The sequence below is a fragment of the Agelaius phoeniceus genome, chromosome 1 (genome assembly GCF_051311805.1).
Source record: "Agelaius phoeniceus isolate bAgePho1 chromosome 1, bAgePho1.hap1, whole genome shotgun sequence".
Taxonomy (NCBI): Eukaryota; Metazoa; Chordata; class Aves; order Passeriformes; family Icteridae; genus Agelaius; species Agelaius phoeniceus.
The window spans coordinates 60,416,699-60,430,866 of NC_135265.1; the positions used below are offsets into that span (position 1 = coordinate 60,416,699).

The 14,168-nt window shown below is 43.8% G+C and overlaps 1 protein-coding gene across 5 annotated transcripts in view; it reads right to left on the bottom strand.

The window, feature by feature from the left end:
* NFATC1 (nuclear factor of activated T cells 1) overlaps positions 1 to 14,168 on the bottom strand; it is a 110,110-nt gene that overhangs the window by 76,026 nt on the left and 19,916 nt on the right. The gene's annotated exons all lie outside the window — the stretch shown is intronic.

The window sequence follows — 14,168 nt, forward strand, 5'->3', positions numbered from 1 at the left end:
GAAGGAAAACGTTTCAAGGCTTTTTATAAAAGTGCAGAGCAAAGATGTCTCAGATGAAGGTGCAGTGAGCTGGGCATGGAGTGAGCAAGCTCCTATCTCCAGCACTACCAGAGTTTTTGCTTTTTCAGAGATTATGATTTGATTAGAGCAGAAAAAAAATCATAACAACTTTTTACATATTTCCAGACTTCTTTGTTTAATCAATCTGTGCTTCAACCTCCTCACAAAACAAAGGCAGTACCCACACTGCCAGGAGACCACTGCTGGTCCTACTCCACTTCCCCAAACCACCTTTGATCCACCTGGTGCTACAGCTCTGATTACACTGCAGTTTTATCTGAGAGCATGTCTTCCATGGAAAGCATCTAAATGCAGCAATAAAAATCGGTCAGGTGTATCTTATAACTTGGATTCAAGGTTTTTACCTTCAGAACAGTCTGATTAAACTATAAGAAATATTGAGAGATTGGATTCCACACTGCAAGTTGCTTGAGGGTGATGCCATTGGTTGATGTCACTGCATTTTTTAATGAAAAAAAATCCAAAAAACCAAATGGATGGAATAGACATGACTGACCAATGAGCATACCATGAGGTGCTCTGCCACCAGTGCTACAATGAACTGAAAGGCTTGAGATCTCCAACTGCAAGTAAATAAAATAAGCATGAAAGATTTCTAAAACTTTCTCAACATACAGGGGTCTATTTTCAATCAATCATTCTAAATATTGTCACGTTGAGTAACATTATTTAGCAACAGCTGTTGCACTAGAATTTCTGACTTGAACACTCACAGGCTAACACCACAACCCTGCTTAAAGTCAGTAAGACAGCCAAGTAAGATGCTGCAAATATTAACAGCAGAATTTGCCAATAAAAGCCTTATAGAATAGCTTATCTGCTTCTGCAAATGGATGAGACTATGTTGCAGTCAGTGGAGCAGGATGCCAGTGCATGACTGGGAACTGAGGAGGATGGTGGGGGTAATGATATCTCCTTGAAGGGAGGTATGGCAAGGAGGTGATGGCGACCAGAATCTGTGTTTTTACACCCAAACCAAGACTGTGTCTCTATCAACCTGCTGACTTCAAACATGAGGCTCTAGTATGAGACAAGTTCCAAGCCAGAGAGAGAAATGCCAAGGTCTTAAAAGGCACTGCTTCTCCCAGCCATAGTCCAGCCTTACCTGGGTTATCCAGCCTAAGAACTACATCTCAGTCTTGGCAAACTGATAAGACCTTAAAGCCTGCTAAGCACAGTTAGAAACAATTGTACACAACACATCCAGTCAAAAGAAAAAGGGAAAAGCCAGGTGACTCATGCCACTTTTAACACGTACAGGCTGGACAACAACAGGGTCTAGTCACCTTGGCTGCCATCACAGCCAGCAAAACAAGACAGGCACTCTGAAGGTGTGATTTACCCAAGCAGCTTCAGATCTTCACATCAGAATAAAATTAATAGCTACCTAAACTCTGTACTGATGAGCCTTCCCCTGATTACAGAGAGAAACCAAGGCAATTAGCTCAGCAGCAGACATGTAACAAACTCTGAGATGTGGACTTGCCCCTGTCACTTGCCCAGGCCACAGTTCAAAGCATGAGCGTCCCACAGTCCCTGGGCAGTGCTGTGAGGCACACACGCTTTATCCTAAGAATCAGGGCAGATCTCTTGGGAAAAGGCCCCTGCAGAGGCAGAGCCCACTACAGACACAATGCTCTGCAGCAACTTCACCAGCAGGCATTTCATTCTGGGCAGCCACCCACAGCTTTCCACAGCAGAGGCACAAGACCATCACCTCAGACAGTGGTACTTTGCAGCCCTTTCTCCTCCCAGAGGGAAAGATCAAAGTCAGCTCCACCACAGCTTAAATTCAGTGCTCTGACTTTTCCACCCTGGCTTTGGGAGCCTGCTTTAGCCGGGTCCTCAAGTCAGCCTCAGCACAGGCTGGGCACAAGGTGGTCATGGCCAGAAGACAGACAGCTCTTGACCAGCTCTCTCTGCAGCCTCCCTCCCTGTGCCTGTGATGGCACTACTCACCCCTCCCTCCCTTCCTCAGAAGGGTGTCACAAAGTAGCATTTCCCTGCAAAGACTGCAGCAACCCCCCTGGTCCCAAAAGTGCTCCTGACCTCTGCTCTGGAGGGCACAGGAAGTCCTGGAGCACCAACATGTACAGTTTCAATGGCCTTGCTGTAGTCATTGTTCCAAAATTGGATGGCATACTTAAATCTTAATAAAAAAAATAGAATCCTGAGCCCTATTCCTGCTAATGACCACTTCTTACATTCAATTCAAATGTGTATTACACACCTTTTCCTACTACAAAAAGGGGAAAGAGAATAATAATTGGAGAATCCAAGGGCCACATTTCATAATTTTTTTCTTTATTTTTACTCAAACTGGAGGAAGAAGAATGCTTTTACTCACCAGGCCATTTTCCTACAAACATAGCTATTACAGATAGGCTTCCAGATTAACACTGCCCTGTGATTAGAGCAACTACCCCTGTAAAATCTATTTGAGCTAAGAGTTTCAGGGATTTCATTTAGGACAGCAAAACTGCAGAGCCATTACCCAGCTCCACTATTTTCACTGCACTGTCTTGTTCTTTGCAAAGCCTCTCCAACCTGCTTCTTTCTCAACTGAGGCTCCTGCAGCCAGCAGTGGGGCTGCGCCAGTTCACATATTTAAAGGTTTTCCTGAAAACTGTGAGGGATTAGAAAATGAGGCTTTGATGTATTCAGGACACATGCTTGAGATTACTTGTGTACCTAGATGCTAGCACGTGTGCCTGCAAGTTGTGGTCTAAATTTGTTTGTCCCTGGAAACTGAAGTTTGCAGCTGTGGGTGGAGTTTGTGTGCAAGTCTACAACTGTATGCCAGTTTGTGGTCAGTAACACTCTATAACCCATATTCAGTAACAAGGTTTGAGTCCATATTGAAGAATATTATATCACTTCAGATTAAGAGCTACAGCACATAAGGCCCACATAATGAAAACATTATCACTGCAAAAGAGGTGATTGAAAATTAATTTGAAACCCATTTAGAAAATTATTTCAGGATTATTAAGGATTGATTAAAAAATACCATCTAGAATTCTTTCTTTTTGTAACTGCATAGTCTGAGCAATTTATGAGTTCCTGCACCTATGGGAGAGATTTGCATATTTTATGTAGCTTTTTAAAAAAATCTCATATGACAGATACTATCTAAATATTCTTGTATATATAAACAAGATTGATCCATGCTGCACTGTGTTACAACCAGAACAAATACTTTTCACTGAAGAGGAGGTGTTACATGATCTTAATATGGAGTGCTGCAAGAGAAGGCAGGATTTTTTGTGGCTTTTGCCTTTTTTTCAACAAGTGATATCTTCTGTGGAGTTCTCTGAGATGAAAAACCAAACTGACCCATATCAGTTACACTTCTTCAGCACTTCACAACTTTTAGACACGCTATTCCTGTTCAAGTCACTAAGAGTTTTACAGCTAAATCTACCCCTTCATGCTTTGCCAATTTTCTCTGGTGATTTTGTCCTAGAAATGCAGACACTTGGTACATATATACAAGTGGGACTATATTAAAACCCACAGCAGGTAGAAAATAGTGCAGCCCAGGGAAGTTTTGTTTTTGACTCTCCTCATAATCAAAGCTATGCACAAAGCACAATGAGGCAAAGTAAATAAAGACATTTCACACAGACAAGCACGAAAATCTTCCAAAACAAAGAAAATTAAATTATCTTTCAACTAAAGAACACACTGCAATGAAAGACTAAAGGAGCAGTTCTAATTAAAACCATGCTGTGAATCTCCTACTTTCCACCACCACAAAAAATCAGCTAGTATTTGTGCATGTACAGCCACCCTCCAAAACCAGTCAAGCAGCTTTCCATCCAAACAATGCAAGACACGGCAACTCAGAGCTGTGAAACATATTGGAATTATTTCCATAGCAATCATAACAACAAGATGTAAGGCCAGGATATGCAGGGAGGGGGGCTGGCAGCAGGAGTTCAGCCCCTCACCAGCCCCAGTGCTTCCTGCTGTCCCTGGCATGCTGCTGGGAGCACCCATGCAGCATCCATCCCCTTGCCCCACATCCATCCCCTTGCCCCACATCCATCTCCTTGCCCCACATCCATCCCCTTGCCCCACATCCATCCCCTTGCCCCACATCCACCCCTTTGCCCCACATCCACCCCTTTGCCCCACATCCACCCCTTTGCCCCACATCCATCCTCTTGCCCCATGGCTGCATCCAGTGCCCTGCTGCCCTGTGCATCCATGCTCGCCTTGGCAATGGTGGGTCTCACCCAAACCAGGCACTCTGATCCTTCTCTGCCCATGCTCAGGAGCAAAGCATTACATCCCAGCAGGCGCATGCAGGAGAGCCAAGGCACTGCTAGTCCTAGCTGCCGGTGAACACAAGCAGCACCCTGCAAGCCCTGCTCAAGCCTCTTTATCCTGACACGTCGCAGCCACCTGAGGCTCAGGTGTCTCTGCTTGCAGCGCTAAACCAAGCAGCTGCCCCAGGTGAAAACGCTAAGAGGGGGATGAAAAGTCCGGACTAACCCTCTACGCGTGAACTGCACTGGGGCTTCATGCACAGCTCATCTCTGAACAGCTCTCCAGAAACGAAACATGATCTCTCTCCCACCCCGCTCCCTTCTAGCTATTAATCTGTTTGTGCAGTGACGATGTGCTGCGGGCTTCCCAGGCGAGCCACTGTCCTTCCATGGGCAGAGAGCCGAGGGGACGGGAACGTGCGGCTTATTAGGCACAGCAAGCGTGGGTATCCATGGCCTGAGCAGAACATGCATGCTGATACTGCTGTTTTCATGCTGGCACAGGGACAGCAAGCAGCTAGATAGAGTAGACTTCACTGAACAGTCTAAACTGCAGACTTAGATGACATGAAGAAAGGTACAGCTTGCCCAAAGACAGAAGAAAGTAATGGGAAGATTTTGCACAGTGATGGAGAGCTCGGCTCCAGGATCATCACGCCTGACTTGCTATCAAGACATCCAGTAAAAGCTTCAGAGACTTCATGGCCATTAGATGTAGACAGGCACAATGGTGGCAGAACAAAAACAAGAGGCAGTCATCCTGAGAGATCCCAGAATCACAGAGACTGAAGACAGAGGAAGAGGAGGATCCAGTTAGTAGCATTCACCTGAAAACCATCAAAAGGAAGTAGCAATATACAGGGAATCTGCAAATGATGCTCAAAAAGCATCAGATTTTTAAAAGGGAAAACTTAGTAGGCCTCCTGAAAAGCAGCAAAGAGGCCTGCGAGAACAGAATGCAGCTACTGCAATTGCTCCCCTTTATCATGCTATTTTTGGGCAGTTCACAGCCCCCACACACTCACGCCTAACACCCAATCTCTTTTAACACCCGTGGCAAGGCAGCAAAAATGTCTTACGGCAGATTTTGCAGCCAAGTAACCTGAGTAGCAATGCAGTGCACAATAATTGCCAGTTAATCAATGTATTCTTGCTTGATAGAAAGCTTAAGTACATATTCAACATATCATCCAACTTTATGAAAGTTTAAGGACGTATTTAAGTACTTGGTTTCACTGTAACAAATCACTTTGCTCCACCTCTCAAACATTTATTCCCCCTCTCATTACACAGAACTGGACCAGCAGTAGTTCTAAATGAGCAGGATTGCAAGTGGCAAGGAAGGCGTTCTCTTTCTCAGGAGGACTGTGGGTTTTCACCAGGATTCACATTTGGCTGTAACACCACATTATCAATGTCCCAAAGAGCAAAACTCATTGACGGAGACTCCAGAGTGTGTAACTCCCCAAAATGTACCCACACTGTGCCTGCAAGTGCTGTTTACTGCATTTGAAACCTAGGCAGCAGACTTTTAAATTCCAGTGGGCATAACGTCTGCATGCAAACCAAAAGCAGGAGTTCCTCTGCTTTATTGGGTATTGAAACATTAAAAACAGGTGTTTAAAAAGTGCATTACAAATCTGTCTGCAACCTATATTATTTTTACCATGTGTAAGTAAACTGGTCACTAGCATGTTTCAACTGTTTCAGTGAAAATATGCAACACCTGCTAAATTATTTCTTAAACATGTTGAGGGAAACGAAAGTTTATTTGATTTCACTGCACTGACAGCATGCAACAAATTTTATTTCTGTGTATGTATACAGCAGATGCTGTAATGGATCATCTCCCTTTCATGGCATGTATCAAAGTAGATCTCAAGCTATTCACAAAGAAATTATGAACCCCTGCTCATAAAGGGAGATGCAATGTACTTTGAGAGAGCAACTGAGTAAGTGGACACCATATTTTCCACTGATTCAGCCTGTTAGTTGAAATAATGACTAATTAAAATGGAAAATCTATATTATAACGATATATACTGATATTCCAGATCACAAAGTGTGTTACAGATGTAATTTTTTACTCTTCGTACATATAAAAATTAGAAAGTATAAACCCAGAAATTCCATTGGAGTTAGGTTGGTGTGAAAGGGATCTGAAATATAAACTGGCCTCCAGTATATCTTGATATAGAATGCAGGCAATATAATTTTCATGATATATGTTTTATGTAATTTGGAGTACCAAGAAAAAAAAAATCGTTTGCCCTGAGATATTACTTTTAGGAACAGAGGACAGATGTCTAGTTCCCAAAGCAGACTTGTAAAAAATTAATCGCCTGCCTCATGCAGGTTAGCAGTATTTGGCAGGTAGGTTAGCTCAGCTCATAATGAAGCATCTGGCTTCTGGTAAAGCTGCATTTTAATTTTAACTGTGTTTCATTTCAGATTTTGGGTACACATTAATGTGCAATAATCTGGCAAGTCTGGAGCAGATTTGCTGATTGGTAACTTTGGTGTAGGTCTTCTCAACTGCATCAAAAATAAGTCAAGTGATGACTGTGGTTCATGCCCAGACCACAGCCTCACATATCACCTGAACTGCCATGAAAAGCTATTTTAAATCCACTTGTCAACACCTCACCCATCCAGTCTTATTCTCTCAAAAATGGCTAAACTAAGAATCAGCAAAGCCCTAAGCATGTGCTTGAATTAAGCAGGCTAAGCTGTCTGACTTGAGGAGTGCCTCAATATGGCTTTGAATGTAATTTGGTTTGAATTTGGGGTTTTGTTGGTTTTGTTTTTTTATTTTTTATTTTTTTTTATTTGAGGTCTGCAAGCAAAAGGTCTACCCAGGTTGTATTTTTCCTTAGAAAAGTGGGTAGCCATTTCTAGCACTACTGGTAGTCTCTGCCTTCTGATTCTGTGACAGCGCAAGACACATGGCATCTGCAGCTTTTAGCAGGAGTGATGCAACATTAAGCACAAGACAAAAAGGATGGAATGGGCGGGAAAAGGTATCACACTCTGACAGTCAAGGATGAGTACTGATTCCTTGCTGAAAAGTAGTAATACTCATTTTAGAGGTACACTTCCAAAATTATGATGAATTGCCCTTTTAGACCACATGCAGGAAAAACCCTCTTTCCACAATTAAAACAGTTCACTGAGTCAAAAGGATGCAGCACAAGGCCTGAGGAAAAGTAAACCAGAGAGGAATCAGAGACGACTACTACAGCCTTTCTTGACATTGCAGAGACTTCTATCACACTGGTTGTAGAGACTCGGGGTGCATGTCCTGCTGGTTACCAAAACCAGACTGACAAGGGAAGCAGAAAGGATGGCTCTGTGGGCAGTGCTGGAGGTAAAGGTGATTCCCCTGCTTCCCCTCTAATCCAGAAGGTCTTTGCCATATCAACTGCCCCCAGAGGCCATCTAGAAGACAGCCCACACAGTGACAGCAATGCCACTGACTCCCTTATTGCAAAGAAGAAGAAAGAAAGGAAACCAGGAGAGGCCAATGAAAAGGACAGTTGGGAGCTGGTGTCATCACCCCCTTTCCCAAGTGAATGGAGACAGCACCAGCAGAGGAATGTGAAGGCTTTCCATCCCCTCCTCCCTCAAGGCCATAAGCAACTTCTGCTTTGCCTGCAGCCACTGAGTCCAAACTGAAGGCAAACCTAGGGCTGAAGCCTTGAGGCTGGAAAGCCAGATTGAACATCTCAGCATCCTAACAGCCGGGATTTGTACTGTGGCGTCCATCATGCCGAGCGTGGGCGAGGTATCATTTTTAACAGAGAGCAGAGTGCATCCCCCAAGCACTGGCTGATGGAAACTTCATTTCTCATTTGTAAAAGACCGTTGCACCAAACAGCAGAGGCCTGTCCCCAGGATGGCTCATAAATCAGAACTGAAGTTGTATTTTCAGGGTCATGAAATCTTCTCCAGCTGACAGCAGCACACTTTCCAGGACAGCACCCTTCTGGACTTATCCCTCCTCAGGGAGGCCACAAGCTAGTGATACAGCTGTGCTCGTGGAACTACTTTGTGGGACCAACTCCCTGTAAACCCCAAAAATGAGAAACTTTCTCCTTTCCAAAATACACTTTCCTAATTAAAAAACCCACCCAACAACTGTGATGAAAAGCTTTCAATGGGCATTTTTCCATTTGCTGGATTTATAAAAGCAATAGCAGCCTTAAAACATCTGCCAAATCATTCTACATTTCAGTTTTGATTATCTGTCTGCTAGTTTGAGGTTTTGCTTTAACTATACAGATGCAAGAAGTGAGAAAGCTATTCAGCTCAGAATTACTCTTAAGAAGTACTGGCTGTCTAAAACAAGGCTATAAAGTGTAGGTTCTGTGTCTGGTTTGTTGTGTGATTGCATGGCTTTGTGCTATTAATTGCAACCTGGCTAACAGGTGCTTGCCAATGTCTTTTATGCCCACCATAAGGAAGGATTATATTTCCATCTGAACAAAACAGTGATGCTGCCTTCTAAAAAGAAGCTAAGAGCAGCACAGAGAGGAAGTCCACTGTAGCATGATGAGTTGAATCACTGCTTACTAATGAGAATATGCCCTCTGCTCTGCCCCAATATACTCAGAGAGGGAAGGGGGAAGCAGCTAACACTATTTTTTCCACATATGCTCCTCTTGCTCAAGTGTCACATGGCCATGAACTGGACCCACAAGGGACTGTTTTTTCTTTCTAATTCCCTTGACTCACTCAGCAATGGTGGCAGTTCTGTTGTTTAAAACAAACTTGTAGCAGTGGGGATCCCTACCAAGAAAAGCACTTATGAACACACTGCAGGTCCCATATAATGGGACTCGCCATGGGTTCACTCTTACCGTGCAGCACCACAGCATTGCTGCAAAGAAATTGGCATGCTCTGTCTGGAAGAGCCTTCCTCTTTGCTTCCTTTTACCTTCATCCTCTTTCTATCATCAGTGGTGAACAGCTCTTTCCAGTCTTTTCCTTCAGCTCTCCATTTCTCTCTTGTTCCCATCTAGCCTTCTGGTTACCACAGGACTGTCTGACCTCGTGCTGTTGGCTGTGTGCGAAGCCAGGGTATGAGAGGTGCTGATCAAAAGTGTGATGGCCCCTGAAGTTACACTGCTGTGTCAACAAGGCTTTCTATTCCCCAAGGGATTTGCAAAAGGTATTCATTGCTTATAGGTCTGAAGATGAAAGGGCTCTGGCAGATAGCTGTGGTGACCAGCACCTGCACAGGGACTTTGTGCTTGTTAACCGAAAGCAACAAAACCAACTGATCCATGGGAAGCAAACAATAAGACACTCCATGTGTTATTGAAATGCACAAATCACTCAGGGGCATGTTGGTGCCTAATTATGGTGATGTGGAGATGTACAAAAAATACCAAGGCAGTGATTGCTATAGAGGAGAGTCTGACACTTCACAGTCATAAGGGGATTTAAAAATCCCAGTGTATGCCTCATGGCCTTTGAAATCAGACCTGAAATGCCTACCTGAGGTCTTGTCAAGAAAGGACACAGATGATTCTTGAGCAAATCTCCCAGCACAAACAACATTTTGACTATGTAAATCAGCAGACAAATCATTGAGTTTTGCCTGTAAAATGAGAGCATTCCAACAATTCAGCTCTGCACAGGCTCAGATGAAATTTTGTGTTGAAGCACAGAAGCCAAACACAACCTTTACCCTCTCACTCTAAGAGGTACAGTGAAAGGCAAGGCAGCATTCACTGTATATTCCATAACTTAATTTTTCAAGAGGAAAATAAATTCTGGATAGTACTGGTTACTTAGATAAAAAGGAAAACTCCTACAACTAATTTTCTTTCCTTTTTCTAACCAATTTATAGGCTTCATGTCAGGAGTGATCTGGAAGAGAATTCATGGCATATTTTGTGTCAAGAAGTTTAATAATAGTCATGGCTTTTAAAAGTGCTTACTAGACTACTCCGTGCATTTGAATATTTTCTTTCACTGTTGAATACAATCTTCTATGGGAGTACATCATGCCCTTTAATTAAACATTCTTGAGTATTTGGATTTTATCTCATAGATACACCACACCCTGCTTGTAAAAATTCCATCTCAGGCAGTCAAAGTGCTTGAATTATTTCAAAGATGAGTTATTAATTAGAATATCTGCAGACCATGTATTTACAATCTGGTGCCATCCCTCCCTGGGGAGTGCAAACTTTTATCTGCTGCATTACTTACCTGCAGCTGAAACAGAGCCATTACTGGCTGGAATGCAAACCCCATCTTGTGCAACTCCTCACCACTACACTCAAAAAGAAGAACTGTGAGATAGGTCCAAATGGAGGACATTTTTAAGGTGTTCTGGATGTAAACCCCTTGAATTAAATTCACTTCACTTAAAATGTGTCTGTAGCTACATAATGCTGTGGGTGTGCTAACTAACCCATTCACTTCATTTTGCTTTGTTTTAAAAATCCTCACCTGAGCCACAAACTCTTGAGAAGGAGTAGGTGCCAGCAGGATGGTAACAGACAGGATTTTGCTCCTCAGAGTGGTCCCAGGTTTAACAGTCACTGGACACAATATGCAGCTTCCCAATGCCTGGTGCCAGCCAGGGCACCATCCCTGCTCTGACTCAGAGGTGGGAGTACTCCAGTCTAAAATCACCAAAGGCAACAGCAACTCGCAAAATACTTCCCCAAGCCAAGGGGTGAAAGCCAGTGCCAGCTGTGAGCTCACCAGCACCGCTCCCCAGCATCATTTGCTTGCCAATCCTCTGCGGCATATTTAGCTTGCCAGGCGCGCCGGCTCATCCCACTCTCCAAACGTTTAGCAATCAGAAACAGCGATAGCTTGGAGCTGCCATGGCAGCCAAACACCCAAACAGGCAAAAGCAAAATGTGAGAGAGAGGAATATTGTGTTACCAGGCTCATGAGCTTTCACAGGCAACTTGAAGCACTCCAAACCATATAATTCCTAAGCGCAGCGAGGAAGGTGCTGCCATTCCACAGAAGGAAATCCACAGGAAATCCTGCTGGCTGAAATACGCCTGGGAGATGGCACATGGGAGCTTCCAGTGAGCAAGTCCCATACATGATTCAGAGATGATAAGGAGCAAGTGGTAGACAGAACTACTGCCACAGGCAGCCCCCAGCACACACCAGGCTTGACTTTGCATGGGTCAGTATGAGCTCCTGAGGCAGCCTGCCGTGCTCAGCTCTGCCTGCCCCTCCCCATGCTCAGGTTTGGGAGAGAAAAGCAATCTCATACACCAGTGGCACTGAGCACAGTGCCAGCTCCTCAGCTGTACATGGGGCCCTCTCCAGCTACACATAAAAGTCACCAGACTGGAGGAGCTAAGGAAAAAATTGGCTCTGAAGCTTGGGCTTCATGTCATACCCATGAGAGATTCCTGCCCTCCTATGCTACTGCTCTCCTCATCCAGCATGCTTGCCTCAGAAACCTTTGATCCTCAGACATTCCAACTCTTAAAAGAAGAGATGGATCAGCAGCAAGGAAGCTAATATTGCCTGGGAAAGATAGATATACCTGCTCCGGCTGCAGAGAAAGCAACCTCCTGGCAATTTTGCTTGGGAACCATGCCATGAACAGTGGATGTTTTTTGGATTTACTTCTCATCTGCCTTAGCATGCCCAACAGATTTGTGGACGTATTAATGTGAGAACATCACCTACTTTGGGAAGCAATATGCCAACGAGAGGGGGTTTGAAACAAAGAGAGAAAAACTGAGAGAGGAGAGAGACCTCATCCATATTCTCCTCTTGTTGAAGATAAAGGGGGAAGAGCTTTAACAACAGCAGAATGAAAGCAAGTTTCCTCAAAGTTCCGACATAAGAAAGACCTGAGGGTCAACATGGGAAAAATGTAACAGAAAAGGGTAGTACAAGAGGTCAAAGCAGTTTTATGAGCGTTTTCCCTGAGTCAACAGAAAAGAAAACACCAGAAAGATTAAAGAGCAAAAAGCTTGATCCAAAATCTCTCTCCTGAAGACACTCAGATTCTGTTTGAGCTTACATCTGGGTTTGAACTTCAAAACTTGGGCTCCTTTCTGTGTAACCCAGTGGGATGAATCAAACCTGATCTGAACCATCTGGAAACCTGTTGATGCTTCAGAGATGCATTTTTCAGGTTGTGCCAGTCACCAATTTAACAGAAAATACTCCCTAGATTTCCTTCTCTTCCATTTATTTATACATACATTCGTTTTTCAGGTACTTCTTTATTTGTAAGTACTTACTATTTGTCTTACAAAAATTATTTATAAACACTTTTCTTTTTGTAAGTACTTTTAATTCATCCATCTACTCAACTCTGCTCTAAGTCAGAGCTTTTATGCATTTCTTCAAACAGATAATTGGCCATGATGGCAATATCAGCACAGAAAAACTTTTTCTGCATCTCTTTGTTTCTGTTCTTTTCGGAGAAACGGATGTTTGGGTTGTAATAAAAGGACTGAAAAATACATTAATCCTTATTAATGGTAGAGCCAATTGACAGGGCTGGGACTGTCTGCTTCCTCTGCCCTCCCTTCATGGCCTTCCGTAATTTCCTCTCCTCTCCCTTCCTCTCCTCTCCTCTCTTCTGACACTTGTTTGTGTTTGGAAGCAGCATGCTCCCTCCTGACAGACTGGGACAGGGGCTGAGAGGGGAAATGTCTGGACACATTTAGTCCAATTAAATGTTGGCATCACATTCAGTCTTTCCAAAATGCACGTAAGAAACTTTAAGTGCCAAGCTGGCCATTGCAAATTGATACCTCCCCATTTGCATTTCCTTGCATCTAGCCACAAACAGAGAAGGCATTAATTGTAAACAAGCATGTCTGCCATATGCCCCTCTTTAATACCATTCACAAATGTTCTGCTAAAACCTTTCAACTTCCAGCAGACAGCTTCCATAATCCCATGTCACTGACAAGTTCTGGCAGAGCTTAAGTGTGTTTGCTGCTGACAACTTCCCTCACTTTCCTTTTCCAGCTGTGGCAGCAGCACACATTTACACAACAGCATTCTCTGCCCAGCGTCATCCCAGCCTCCCACCATTCCTTCCACAGACATGTTTGCAAACAGGAGCTTACAGTAAATAAACAAACATGCACAGCCCTGCATGTGTGGTCTGTACATCATCTCGAGCCATCGGGGCTTTCAACAAGCCATTGCTCCCACAGCATGGCTTGTGGCACGAGCCCAAGCTGTGCGAGCGTGGCAGCAGTGCCCCGGCATCCATGGGTCCCCGGCATCCCGGCATCCTGCCCATCCGGGCAGCGATGAAACCTGGGCTCTGCTGCACACAGGGACACAGCCCTGATAGGCAGCATTGGGAGTTTAACTGCTGGGTGAGAAAGCAGCAGCTGGGTAGGGACAGGCACTGTCTCCCACTCTCTCCCACTACTTATTCTTTTTTTGTTTTAAACAACCAAATCTTGTTCTTCCTACTCCTGAGCAAAGACCTTTAAAAATGAATGACACTACTCATATAAACGAATTAAGGGTCAGTTTAGAGTGTTACTAAATTAAATGCTTTATACAGAGTAACTAAAGAGCTTGGTGGAATTCACGAAACTAGATTCAGATCTCAGATGCTTTTCAGAGCAGCTGGAAGGGTTTTAGAAACTGAACAGAAAAACTCTAAAAGCCTTTGCTCAGAACTCACTGCAACATCCAAACCAGCAACATACTTCTACATCACTGCTACAGCTCTGCACTCCAACATGCATTCACAGATCTGATTAGATCCAACTGCCAGTTAAGGACTAAATGTACTGAGGCATGTCCCCAGCTGATTTCAGTATAAACTGAATAAACAGTATA